Source organism: Marmota marmota, unplaced genomic scaffold, assembly GCF_001458135.2.
Source record: "Marmota marmota marmota unplaced genomic scaffold, marMar, whole genome shotgun sequence".
Classification (NCBI taxonomy): Eukaryota; Metazoa; Chordata; class Mammalia; order Rodentia; family Sciuridae; genus Marmota; species Marmota marmota.
The window spans coordinates 2,362,110-2,377,046 of record NW_026000338.1 but is presented as its reverse complement, the minus strand read 5'-3'; the positions used below and the strand labels follow the sequence as shown (position 1 = coordinate 2,377,046).

Genomic DNA, 14,937 nt, shown 5'->3' with positions numbered 1-14,937 from the left:
CCCACCCACCAGAGACAAGCACACAACACTGTGTCAAATTAGAAATAGATAAAAAGGGCTGGGGTTGTGGCTCAGTGGCAGGGCATTCACCTAGCATGTGTGGGTCACTGGGTTCAGTCCTTACCATGACATTAAAAAAATAAATAAGGGTGTTGTGTCCATCTGCAACTCTCTCTCTATCTATCTATCTATCTATCTATCTATATATATATATATATATATATGGGGAGGGAGAAAGGAAGGAAGGGAGGGAGGGGCCAGGCACTATGGTGCATGCCTGTAATCCCAGTGGCTCAGGAGGCGGAGACAGGAGGATCATGAGTTCAGGGTAAGCCTCAGCAACAGCAAGGTGCTAAGCAACTCAGTGAGACCCCGTCTCTAATACAACAGTATGACAAAACTCCAAAATGGAGATGTAACCAGCCTCCTGAAGCAAGGAAAGTTATGCATCTCTGGAAATATTCAAGAAGATGCTGAATATTAAAAAGAAATATTCCTTATCAGGTAGGAGTAAGAACAGGCTAATTTCAAAAGATCCTTTGAACTAAAATGTCATTAAGGATAGTTCAGTCTCTTGGTCTTCTGTTCTGGGCAAAGGTCTTTTAAAGTTACATACTCCAGTGACACAAAATTATAGCAATTTCTGGGAAAGACCAATCTATTTTGTGTTGCCCCACCCCTGCCCAACATACTGTATCCTTTATTCTATTCCTACTTTCCTTACAGACTTTCCTTAGTCTCTCCCTATTTCAGTCACTCTTTCAAAGTCTATGGAATCTTACCTCCTATGAAGCTGCTACTATCTCAGCTAGCAATTTTCCACCCATCTCAGCATACAATACTTGTCTGTGCCACCAGAGTGGCACTTCCTGCCTTCATGATGCTTTTGTTAAATGTTATGAGTCTTCTCTTCCCAAGTAGTTTCCTTTAGAGAAAGAATAAGACTTATAGTCCTTTTAAAACTCCTCCAAAAGCCACTAGCAAAATGCCTTACACAGTGTAGATATTTAAACCACTGAACCAAATCCAATGTGAATATTGAGTTCATTTCCCTTAATAACCTGTCTGAAGCAGCACAGTCCAAAAGAAACACAATGTGAACCACATGTAATTTAAAATTTTTGAGCAGCCACATCAAAAAAGTAAACTCTTGAATGGGAATATGGCTCAGTTGTAGAGCATTTGCCTTGGCATGCATGAGGTTGATCCCCAGCCCTAGAAACAAAGTAAAAAAAGGGTAAATTTAAAAAATGTTATTGAAGCTGGGCATAGTGGTGCACACCTGTAATCCCAGCAGCTTGGGAGGCTGAGGCAGGAGAATCACAAGTTCAAAGGCAGTCTAGCATCTTAGCAAGACCCTGTCTTGAAATAAAATAATAAAAAGGGCTGGGAATGTGGTCCAGTAGTAAAGTAATCCTAGGTTCAATCCCTGGTACAAAAAAAACGATTTTGCTTAACAAAACCAAAACATCACTTTTCCTGTTAGGTGTAGTTCAGTGTTAGAGCATTTCTAGCATGCTCAAGGCCCTGGGTTCTAACTCTGGCACCTCAAAAGAAAAAAAAATCATCAATTTAATGTACTATCAATATCAATCACTGAGATGATTTTTTAAAACACTAAACTTCCAAAACAATAAAGTTGTGTTTAGTGGAAAATCATTTTATTTTACTTTTTAAAAATATTTTTTAGTTGTCAATGGACCTTTATTTTATTTATATATGCAGTGCCGAGAATCAAACCCAGTGCCTCACACATGCTAGGCAAGCGCTCCACCACTGGACCACAACCCCAGCCCCTGGAAAATCATTTTATACATTTTAGTTTTTTAATTTAAAATGAAATAAAATTAAAACTTTACTTTCATAGTTACACTAGACACATTTCAACTGTCCAATAGCCACAGAGTTAGTAGCTACCATATGGGAAGACACAGCTTTAAAGCATTTTTTTTTTTTTTTTTGAGAAAATGTTGGAGATTGAACTCTGGACCCATGCCACTAAGCTACATCCCCTAGCCCTGCATTTGCTTTAAAGGTAGAAAAAGCTCAAGTATAGAAAGAGTTCCAAATGTTCTCAATATACTGTTTATACTCTATAAACCCACTGTACATCCCCTTTGTTTTGAAAACAAAATAACAATGCTGAACACTCTGTACATACACATAGGATAGATACTAATATTTTTCTTTCTTTTTTGTGGTGCTAAGGATTGAACCAAGGGCTGCACATATGCTGGGCAAGCATTCTACCATTGACCTAAATCCTTAGCCCTGGAATAAGTTTCCTATGCTGCAATGCCAGCAACCCAGGTGGCCAAGGCAGGAGAATTACAAACCCATCCCAGGAACTTAGTGAGACTCTTGTCTCAAAATAACAAAAAGGACTGGGGATGTTGCTCAGTAGTGTAGAGTGTCCCTAGATTTAATCCCTAATATCAAAAATTATTCACTCTTAAATCTTGGAATTTCTAGTTTCCTACATGGAGACCAGAGACACAACATTATACCTCTGTTCCAAACTCTCCTGACACTAATTCTGGAGATTGGTGAAAAAAAATTTTTTTTAAACAGTACTGGTGATTGAACCCAGGGGCACTCTACCACTGAGTGACATCCCCAACCTTTTTATTGTTTGCTTAATTTGGAGACAAGGTCTAATTTGACAAGGCTGACCTGAAACTTGTAATTTTCCTTCATCATCTTCCCCAGTAGTTGGGATTTAAGATGAGATTGTTGAATCTTAAATAACTCCTGCCTGGTGAGCCTGAATTTCATTCTACAAGAGGGGTTTTTTAGTTTATTCTTTAATTAAAAAATATAACAATGAGACACTCACAAGCATCATGCAAACAAACCAAAATTACTATTATTTCCATAATAGCATACTGTTCTCCTTTCCCCCTAAATAATTCATATATGGAAAATATATCCCCAAATGATGGAATTCCCGCAGCAGGAATTCAAAATTGTAACCAAACTGGCAAGGCTTCATTAAACAGAACACAATGTTTTTGTTAAGGTAGAGACTTCAATCCAAGCAACAAGGTTAGTTAAGAGACGGGGAAAGAACAATCTGATTTAATTCTCTACTTTTGCACAAAGTCTCTATCCTCTCAGACTTAATTCTGCATTTCCCCTGAACTAGGAATGCAGGTCAAATGTACCTCTCTCCTTTAGGTTCAGAGGTCCCAAGACCATTGGTAATCAATCACATTTTCAAAGAAAATGAAATGCAAGCCATGTTCTCAAATGCCCTGAAAAATAATCTTACTCTCACACACCCAATGAACCCAGTCTCATTAAGCAGTCCTGTGCCAGTTAAGTGGCATAAAATGAAGAAATCTAATAAATATAAACCATAACAAGTTCTGCTTCTAGTAGATGTAAACACCACTATTTGATAAGTGAAAAAGAACATCTTAAAGGTTAAAGCATGTCAAAGATGTTAATACAAATTATAAACAGACTTTTCTCCATTTTGGTATGAAAATATGAGAGAAGAATTCCGTTAACAAAATGGGTTTCCAGATTCTACTTTGTAGTCAATGACACTGTGGTACATTTCTGGTTTAACTAGTAGGAGAAACGAAGAGGGCTGAAAAGATCAGTGGTAGATCAGTGGTAGAGTGCTCACCTGGCATGCAGTAAGGTCCTGAGTTCAATCCCCAGCACAACTTAAAAAAAAAAAGAGAAAAAAGAAACCATACATACCCCTAGACTCCTTCAACATCATCATAAAAGACAGAATTTTAGATCTATTTAATTATCTCACTTTCAAGTTATAACATTCATGTATATAAGACAAATTCTGGCTTGAGCATGACTAGCTTCATCCATTTTTAAATAATTATTTCTATGAAGAGAGTACCAATAAAACATAATTTAGACAACAAATTATAATTATTCTTAAACCATTTAGCTCTCTCCCTGGTTACAGGCAATACCCATCACCCTATATTTACATAGGGCTTTTACCTGTATTTCACTTAATTCTTACAACAATACCATTAAGTAGGAATCACAACCTCTACTTTACAGATGAGAAACAGAAACATGGCAAGAGGAAGTAATTTATCAAAGACCATGTGGCTAGGAAAAGGACAATAATTAAACCCAGATGTCCTGATTCCAAATTCAGTCATCTTTTCACTAAATGACAATTGCCTCCCAATATATCCCAAGCTGATGTATTTTAAAATATATTCCTTTTATCCCAATAGGCAAGACCAAACTATTCAATCTCACCATGAGTCTTTAATACCATGTTCACTCCTTATATGAAAACTTCCAAAAATGGGTCTGGGAATGTAGCTCAGTGGTAGAACACTTGCCTAGCATATGAGGCCCTGGGTTCAATCCCCCAGCACCGGGAGGGAAAATCTTCCAAAATGACAAAACATCTTTTGACTGATTCCTGTGCCTCACACACACGAGATCACTGAAGTACACCCCCAGCCCACAAAACATCTCATAAGCAGCAAGAACCTAGCAGGAATTATTCCAAATAAGTCAACTTTTTGCAATTTATCCGATTCCACTCCTAGAAACAAGGAACCAGGCTGGGCATGGTGGTGCACACCTGTAATCTGAGTGACTCAGAAGACTGAGGCAGGAGGATAACAAGCTTGAGTACAGCTTCAGCAGCTTAGTGAGACCCTTTCTCAAAAAATAAAATAAAAGAGCTGGGGATGTAGTTCAGTGGCAAAACATCCCTGAGTTCTAGGCCAACCTCAGCAACTTGGTGAGGCCCTTTCTCAAAAAATTAAAAAAGAGCTGAAGATGAAGCTCAGTAACAAAGCATCCCTGGGTTCAATCCCCAGCAAAAAAAAACAAAAAAAAACAAAAAAAAAAAAACCAACCAATCAAGCAAACAAACAAACAAAACCCCCAAACAGACAAATCAAGAAAACCACACAAGAAGCAAGGAGCCAAATTAGAGATTTTATCTAGTCATTTCAGAAAACTACTCAGGGCTAGGGATGTAGCTCAGTGGTACAGTGCTTACCTAGTATGCATGAGGCCCTGGGTTTGATCCCTAGCTCTGCAAACACACATACACACCTGCCATGAAATACTATTCATCTGGTCAATAAATATACACTTGTATCAGATAAATTGAATTTGGGGTAGGAGAAACCAGTAAGAAAACCAATCCTGAGATTTAATCAGTAATTAAGTAATCTATAACAGTTCATTCACTCTGAGAATTTTATTTCTTGATTAAAACACAAATTTAACAAAAAAAAGATGTGAGTAAATAATAAGAAAAGGAATGAGAGAAACAAAACTTATTGGAAAACATTGGGGATTGCGCTAAGGTACAAACTAGTTACTTTGAAAATTGATAATTAAAGGTAAAAAATTAAGCATTTATAGGCCTTACATTATAAATTGTATTTTAAGATTACCAAAATGCTTTTTTGAAGAAAAAACTACTAAAAATTTATTATGGACAAAATAAGAAGTGATAATAAAAAGAGAAAATCCCTAATGAAATGATCACTACTTTTAAAGTCTGAAAATTAAATTAAAATACTCTTCCATTTTACAACTGCTTATCCTTATGAGGACAAATTTTCTTCATACAATTCAAACAAAACAACAAACTGAATGTAGATGCAGAGACTTACCTGTCTTCTATTAAGACAGACATTAAAATGACATAAAAATGTAAAACAATCCCATTTTTCTCACTAAAATTTTTGGTTTAGAAAGTTAACATCTAATGGATTTGCTATTTTTTAAATGAGGTAATTAAAGTTTCAAAACAATTATCAGGTCTAATTTCTACTATGATAATCTTGACATATATTTCAGATATGCAAAAGGTCTTTGGGTTATCAATAATTTTTAAGTAAGGGGGTGATGAGACCAGAGTGTATGAAAACCATACGACTTTGTAGGATTATCAAAATGTTCAAACTGAATCTAACCATGTGGTTAAAAAAAAAATCAGACAAATCTAGATTGTGGACCTTTCTACAAAACATTTGGTCTAGACTCTTCAAAGATGTCAATGTGGGCTGGGGTTGTGGCTCAGTGGTGGAGTGTTTGCCTGGCATGTGTGAGGCACTGGACTGGGTTCAACTCTCACCACCACATATAAATAAAGGTAAACTGACAACTAAAAAAAATTGCTTTAAAAAAAGTCAATGTCCTGAAAAACAAAAATTAAAATAAAAAAATAAAAATGTGGGGGATGTTTTTTAAGAAAACTAAATACAGTTCTTAACCAAGTGAAATCCACAGATGTTGGCTAAATACTAAATGAAAAAAAACCATATCTATACAGACATTTGGGGAATAATTGAAGAAATTTATATAAATATTTAGTACCAGGGATTGAACTCAGGGGCATTCAACCACTAAGCCACACCCCCAGACCTATTTTATATTTTATTTAGAGACAAGGTCTCACTGAGTTGCTTAGCACCTCACTCTTGCTGAGGCTGGCTTTCAACTTGCGATCCTCCTGTCTCAGCCTCCTAAACCGCTGGGATTACAGGCATGGCCACCATGCCCAGCTAGAAATTTTAATGTCAACTGAATATTAGAAAACCTATTGTATCAGTGTTAAATTTCTTGGGTATGATAATATTGTGGTTGTAATAGAGATTTACAACCTCCTGCTTTAGTCTCCTGAGTATCTGGGATTACGGTTGTAGTGTACCAGCTAAATTGCAGTGTACCACTACAACCTGGCTCATATTCTTAAATTCTTACATATGTAAGAATATGTTATTTTAACTGAAGAATAGCAACTTAATAGACTTCTTCCCAAAAAGGATAGACTTCAAAAAGGAAGTTTAGGGCTGGGGATATAGCTCAGTTGGTGGCAGAGTGCTTGCCTCACATGCACAAGGCCCTGGGTTAGATCCCTAGCACCACACACACACACACACAAAATGGGGAAGTCTAATGTTGGCTCAATTTTTATTTCTTGGTAGTGAACCAGTTTTGTAAGAACCACACCCTGAGAATTTTAAAGAATAATTTCAAAAAAGGAATTAACTTCTACAACCATTACATTAATTATGCAAATTACTGTTTCTGACCACGGCTAATAGTATGATCTCATTCAATACACTTAGTCCATGAAAAGAATATTGTTATGATATTATAGTTGAAAAGTCATTTAATCCAGGTACGGTCCAGTACTCCTGTAATCCCAGCTACTTGGGAGGCAGGAGGATTGCAAGTTTGAGGCCAGCCTGGGCAACTTAGTGAGAGCCTTTCTTAAAAAATAAAAAGAACTGGGGGCCAGGGTTGTGGTTCAGTGGTAGAGCACTTGCCTAGCATGCATGAGGCACCTGGTTTGATCCCCGGCACCACATAAAAATAAAAACAAACAAAATAAAGGTATTGTATCCATCTACAACTAAAAAATATTTTTAAAAAATTAAATAAAAAGAGCTGGGAATGTAGCTCAGTGGTAGAGCTCCCCAGAGTTAAATCCCCCGTACCACAAAAATTAAAGAGAAAATTCACTTATTATTTTTTAGTATTAATGAGTCAGGAGATCTGGAGCTCAGTATAAATATGCACATAATAAATGGCTATACTACATCATAGTACCCTTAACTGTTAACAAAAAGCTTAAAAACTGTTAACAAAATAGACTTAGAAAACAATCTTGACCCTGGGTTCAAATCCAAGCTCCACACACACAACAAAAGAGGGCTGGGGTTGTGGCTTAGTGGTAGAGTGCTTGCCTAATATATGTGAGGCACTGGGTTAGATTCTCAGCACCACATATAAGTAAATAAATAAATGTCAACTGACAACTTAAAAAAAACAATCTTGAAACATCAAGTTAAATGCTTATGTAAATGCTGATTTTAAAATAAGCTATGTCTGTTAAGTCTGGAAGAAACTGCCTCTTTCTAAAAACAAAAAAGGGCTGGGTTAGATGAACAAATTAAAGTAATCTAACATCAACCAACCACTAAAATATGTTGAGCATCATCACCTTTTGCATACCCGTTCATCCAAGTTCCAAACTTGATAACATGCTAGAGTAGGACAAACCAGTTTAAATAAAAAATTAATTTTGTTATGATATTAAGAGTTGAAAAGTCATTTAAGCCAGGAATGGTGGCATACTCAGGAGGCTGAAGCAGGAAGATCAAAAAATTCAAAGACAGCCTCAGCAACTTAGCAAGACCCTGTATCAAAAAAAAAAAAAAAAAAAAAGGAAAAAAAAAGACCAGGGTATATAGCTCATTGGTTGAGCACCTGTGAGTCCAATCCCCAGTACCAAAAGGGAAAAAAAATTTCCTAGCAACTTGGGAGGCTGAGGCAGGAGGATTACAAGTTTGGGGCCAGGTTCAGCAACTCTGTGAAACTCTGTCTCAAAATAAAAAGGGCTGGAGATATAGCTTAGTGGTAAAACACCCCTGGGTTCACTCCCCAGAACTTAAAAAAAACCTACCAAAGGATATAAGCATTAATGGCATGTGATCTTTTGTCAACAAAATGTTAGCTCAATAATGCCATCACCAGGGCTGGGGATGTGGCTCAAGTGATAGCGCGCTCGCCTGGCATGCGTGAGGCACTGGGTTCGATTCTTAGCACCACATACAAATAAAATGAAGATATTGTGTCCATCTAAAACTAAAAAATAAATATTAAGAAATATATTTAAAAAAAAAATAATGCCATCACCAAAATTATTTTATATAGTTTTAAAAAAGTTTTTATAGTTTTTTATAAAGTTTTTAAAAAGTTAAATTACTACTGAATTTGAGGTGAGGATATAAAGTATCATCATATGAGTATACATTGAAAGTGCTGTCAATTCTTCACATATAGAATGTGTAATTAAAATTTATGACATTTTTAATAGACACATAAATGTTTGGTAACAACCAGATAACTTGTTTATTCTATACATGGATAGCAGAGGGGAATTCAGCTCTATGAAAAAGAAAATAAAAATTCTAGTGCTGTCTGTAACCAGGCTATGTGAATTTTAATCAAATCATTACACCTCTTGTGCCTCAAGAGCTCCCTCAACATTATACAATATTAGACTAAGCCATATACAAGGTACCTTCCATGTCAACGAATCTGTGATTTTGATTAAGATGCAATCTAAGAGGTTAAAAAAGTAAAACTTAAGAAATAACGTAAATAACATGTAAACTTAGAAACTGTGCTTTCCTCACTGTAGATTTGGTCACTATGTATTTTTATCTCCCTTTACTTGATTACCTTATCTTTGTAAAACGAAATATAAAACGTTCTTTAAAAAAAAAAAAGAAACAGGGTAAGGTTGATGTATTACTATCTCTACTAATTGCAAGATACCTTTCACCAACCACACAATTTGTTGAGAATTTCTAACAGTGGCCTATCAGAAGATGCTACTAAGGCATTCACCACTGCTACTACTACAGCAATAAGAGATTATAAATTATCTGAATGGCAGTAGTAGCTTAGCCTCACTTGTATTATTCTATCTTTACCACCTGTAAAGGGCAGCAAAAACAAATCAAAAGGACTCAGGAATGTCCCTCCTGTGTCTAATCTCTTGGCAGGAAGTCTATTAACTAGCAACTTACAATTTTGACCACTACAACCCTCTAAAAAAGTTAAATTGAAACAAGAGTACTAAGAACTCCAGTAAAGTAGAACAAAGGACAGAAGAACATGCCATGCTGCCAATTTATACCATCAAGTCAGTTAAAGAAGAAAACCATTATGACAACATTTCGTCTCATTCAAGTACCTTAATCTCATTACCCATTTCATGTTATTCTATTGAGTTACATCACTAAATCAGAATTTGGTCTTATTCATAAACTCAATTTTGATTTGCTGCTCTCATTGCTTCCAAGAAGTTAAAAAAAAAAGACAGTTCAAGTGTTTATTAAAAGTTATTAATGTAAAATCACTAATTACTGGCAATGCTGGTATTCATCATCAACTAACATACGATTTTAAGAACTTAAGATTTCCTATTGGGGCGAGGGGAGAGTAAAAAAAAAGATTTCCTATTTTAAAAAAATCAACTTAAAATATTTTATCTACACCAGTCACATATTATTTGAGGAAAACAATTTTATTTTGGACCAGCATTCTGTCAATTGTCCTTCCTGAACAAGTGTTCCTACATAGACTTGACATGGGGATGCCCATATATGCCTGTTTTGTCCAGAAGAGTAATGGTTCATACTTGTGCTAAAATAATGATTAATCTGTCCTCAAAATATTTCAGTTTGGGCTGGGTGCAGTGTCACAAGCCTATAATCCCAGCGGCTTGGGAGGCTGAGGCAGGAGGATCGCAAGTCTGAGACCAGCCTCAGCAATTCAGCAAGACCTGTCTCTAAATACAATATAAAATAGGGCTGGAGATGTGGCCCAGTGGTTGAGTGTCAATCCCCAGTACCAAAGAAAAAAAAAAAGTATTTCAGTTTGGGTACTTTATATGGTCACCTTAGTTTTAACTACTATTAAAGGGAACTTTGATCAATGAAAATTATAGCTAACTTCTTCCTACAGTCGTAGAGATTAGGAGGAAGGGGACTTTTTTCACTCCAGAAAAAATTTAAAACATTTAACACAAATATCTCCTTCTCTGCCAGAAAGTTTCATGTTCATTAATATTCAGACTCCATTAAACCATCAAACATTGTAACAGCAACTTAACCTGCAGTTGTAAAATTACAAGAGGTCCATAAATCTATATGTATACACCAGATGCTGTCTATAGATATGTCTTGCACATATGTAGATGCTATTATGATTATTGAAAAAAAGACATAAATATGATTGGTAGCTTATACTAGTTATCAAAACTCTGTGGTGCACACCTGTAATCCTAGTTACTCAGGAGGCTGAGGCAGAAGGATCCCAAGCTCCATGGTAAAGCACCCCCTGATTCAATCTCAAGTATCCACAAACAAAACACAACACAACTTCAAAGTATTGCATAACCTGGATACTTCTAGAAATCAACAGGCCATAAGGTTTTAGAAATCTTTGTGTTATACAAAATTTTAAGAAGTAGACTTACAAAAGAAACAGTTGTCCCCATTCTAGGCAGTGGCCCCAATTCCAGCAACTCACTGATCTTAGACAAGACTTCTCACATTCTAATTTGTAATCCACACTAAGGTAAATCCAGGAAATAGGAGGTTGGTCAATGATGTGTTCTATTTCCCAGACCACCAGAGCTATGGAAGAAGTAATATACACATAGTATAATCCCATAAATACACATACCCCATTTAACCTATGGTATTAGTTAACATCTCGCTACATGTTCACTAATCTGAAAGATATTCATCAGCCTAATATTTCTAGGAATTTTACTATTAATTAACCTTTTCCTAAACCTTTTCTAATTTTCAAATTAAGTTTACCAACCTGTATCAAGAGCTCTAATAGTTGAAACAAACTGTAACAGAACACCAACAACAAAAAAGCAGGGATAATTGCAAGGTATGTGTCACCTGCTTCATAAAGTAGATTACTTTTAACAGTTAACCTGTTTTTTTTTTTTTGGAGGGGAGGCTGGGAGTACTGGGGATTGAACCCTGAGGGGCTTTATCGCTGAGCTGCTCCCAAGTCTTTTTCAAAAATTTGAGATAGGTTCTTGCTAAGTTCCTGAGACTGGACTTGAACTTGCCATCCTCCTGCCTCAGCTTCTCGTGTAGCTGGGATTACAGGTATCACCACCCCCAGCTAAGTTAACAAAACTTTTTAGTGCAACATAACCTAGAGATTTATTACAACTTTTCATTTTCACTGCATTTCTGATGTAACTGGGCAACAGGGAGGTCTAGGGGCATTAAAGTTTGGTGACTTGAATGTGGGACAGACCTGAGATAAAATGAAGGTTCCACCATTCACTAGCTTTTTAACTGAGGACAAATTACTTAACTTTCAGTGCTCTCTGTAAAAATTAACATCCTCTCAGGATGCTTTGTAGTAGTACACAAGCCCTCAACAGAAGTTAGTTATGAATTTAGGCTATCCATCCCAGTTTGCCTATGATAATCTAGGTTTGCACCTGTTGTGCTGGAATAACTATTAATAATGTTCCCTTTGCTTTTAAAAGTGTCCTGGTTAGGGCAATAAATCTATGTGGTTACTTTAACAATGGTGATGATAATAAAAGGCATTAACATCAATTAGGGTATTATATACCAATGATTTTTGAATCGTGAAGGGAAAAAAAAAATCAAACACCACACACAATAATGTAAATTACATTCCTGTAAGATATTCTGATATTTCATTTAGCTATTCACTGAAATTAAAAAGCTATTTTATTTTTATATTTGGGTTGTTCTAACAATGATTTAAGGCAACCATTTTTCTTTCTGTTCTATACAGGTACTGATAAAGAGTAAAATTCACAGATAAAGCACTGGTGAGTTCAGGTACTGAGAAACATTACCCTTTGAATTCCCAGTGAAAAATACCCATTCTCATCATGAAGAATGCCCAACACCAACTAATATATATCAATGAGCCCATCCAACCACAGGGCCTGTAAAACAGAACAATAAATATTTGTAAACATGCATTCTACATATAAATCATCAGGAGACGCAACAAAAAATAAATTACCTGACTGTTATGACATAGTATTGAATTACAATAAACTGGATTTTAGTTTTCTTCACACTCTGCTCTAGAAAAAAAAAGAATCCATTATTCTTCCTCTTTTATAAGATACATTTCTTTTTTTGAAATAAGACACATCCTTTAAAAATACACATCCTATGTATTTCAGTTACACAATCATAACCCAACCTAACTCAATATTAGTACCAGAATATTTGGGGAGATGAAGAAAGTGAGAGGGAACCAGGAATTAGTATAAGATTTCTTTACAGGCTGAGAGGCAATCTACTTTTTAATATAAACTTGCTTAAAATAGGCCTTTCCTTATCAGACCAGTAATTATTTTCAGATTCTGATAGTCACTTTCAATGCCTTATTTGGCACATTACACTAGCTAAGGCAGGATCTAAGATACTTTAAAAAAAAAATCACCACATTTGTGACATGTTTCAATAAGAGGAGTCTGTCCTAAAATTGTATTTTAAGAAGGATTTGGGTTCATCTTTTTGGGTACTTATATTTTCACAGTTTAGAAAACTATTTGAGTAGGGGGCAGGCCTATAACTGTGCCTGCCTGCTCTCAAGTCCTCCAGGACTAACACAATGTACCTGATGGAGGTGATATGAGTAATTACTTTGTAATCACGAAGAGCCAAAGAAATGGTTATTAGTACATTTATCATTTCTTCCTCTCTTCAATCATCAAAAGCACTGCGGTTAATTCTGCCCCAGGAATTGCAGGCTCCTTATTTCCAGCAAAAAATTACTGTGGGGCCTTGCAAATGGTGCATGACAATCTGATATAAATACTTCCTTTTGCCCCCAAACGAAAAAATGACCTAAATAACAAGTCAGATAGGCCTCAGATTCCCGGACTAACCTGTGGAATAAGTATGGTGAAACTGTCTAGGGAAGGAACGTGGCTGTCTCCTCCATCTTGAAATTAATCAGCATAAGGGAAAAAGGGACTGAGTATTCAGGAAGCAGAAGCCCAACCGGTTAATACTAGTTACTTAGCTATGGCGTACGTGGCAGGTACCGCCCGCAGAAGCAGAGAGACCCTTAGGCTTTTTTTTTTTGTGGGGGGAGGGGGTTGGGTTGTTGGGAGGATTGAACGGAAATTAACTTGAAAGTAATTTGGCCAAACTCCCAACCTTACCCAAAGAAAAACAACAAACATGCAACGGCTTTTCCCTCCCTTTTGGGGGGGGGGATCCTTCCAGTGATAACTGGCAAAGGATACACCAGGGTTATAAGAGCAAGGGAGTAAACCACAGTTGCCTCAGTTCCTTCAAGGAAGATGTCATCGCGGCCCCAGGGGGCGCCTAATTGGTAAAGCCCTGCATAAGGGCTCAAAATAGGGTTTTGTAAATCCTGGGAAAATCTAAAGGCCCAAAAGTTCCCAGCATCTGACTCGGAGCAGCCAGATATTACCCCTTTTCCCAAACCCGAGCCCGCCATGTAAAACGAGGGGTGGAGAGGGAAGCCTCCCCCCAAGAACAGAGAGAAAAACCCGAGGCACTGTAAGATTCTCACGCCCGAGGCCAAAACTCAAACACCGCCTCCCCTTAATTCTTAAGGCTCCGGAGGGCCCGGGCTGCGGCTCGCGGGGCCACGGAGAGAACTACTACCCACCTCCTCTTCCCCTTCTTCAAAGAGCCGGACGAGTATACCACCCAACTAAAATGGCAGCGGCGACTACGCCACGGAGCCCCCCGCAGCAACGGGCCTGGGGTCCGGAGGCGGCGCTGAGCCTCTACCACAACGCGTCACTCGGGCCATTTTGAGAGAACGCGGCAGCAGTGGCTCAGCTGTCTTCCTCTCGCTCTACATCCATTTCTCAGAGGATTCCCATGTCTTCACTTACTCGGTTTTAGGCTCAGGATCTCACTCGGTTGTTTCGGCCGTCTCCGCTGAGGCTTCTCCGCGCCTCCCCAGCCGCCTCTCTCAAGCCCGCCTCCGATGAGTCGCTGGTTGAGACCCGCCTCTACCCCAGCGCCTGCTCCGAGACGTTGCTCAGGCAGCCATTATCTTCCCTATTGTTACCAAGCAGCGACAGGAAACGACTGCCCACAACAGGAAGTGATGATGCCGCGTCCGGGCTCCGCAGCCCACTCCCAGCCAGTTAGCCAATCCCAGTCGATTCCTTGAAAAGGCTCGGCGGGCAGAGGAGGGGGACGGCCGACGACGCGGCAAGGCGGGCGTGGATTTGGAAAAGGAAAGCTGCTATGACGCCCACCATGTGACAGGCCCCACCCTCTTCCGCCATTTTGAATTGTGGCGAGAAATTCGCGTTCTGAGAATTGTGGGAACCTTTGCTTTCCCATTTTGTAAACTGAAGGACGTCACCGTCTGGCTGCT

The 14,937-nt window shown here is 37.8% G+C and overlaps 1 protein-coding gene across 8 annotated transcripts in view; it reads right to left on the bottom strand.

Annotated features, from left to right (window-relative positions):
- The window catches only part of Rlim (ring finger protein, LIM domain interacting), a 33,408-nt gene extending 18,746 nt beyond the window's left edge, over positions 1-14,662 (bottom strand). Inside the window, exons 1-2 of one of the 8 annotated variants that reach the window (XM_048797437.1) lie at positions 14,444-14,662; positions 12,580-12,643 (exon numbers count right to left, since the gene is read on the bottom strand). The gene's annotated coding sequence lies outside the window, so the exon portion shown is untranslated. Of the gene's footprint in view, positions 1-782; positions 1,195-3,634; positions 3,655-12,579; positions 12,644-14,211; positions 14,420-14,443 lie in introns of those variants that run through there. The other 7 variants (XM_048797439.1, XM_015505861.2, XM_048797440.1 and 4 more) reach the window with 7 other exon arrangements.
- Between the last annotated feature and the right edge of the window lie 275 nt (positions 14,663-14,937).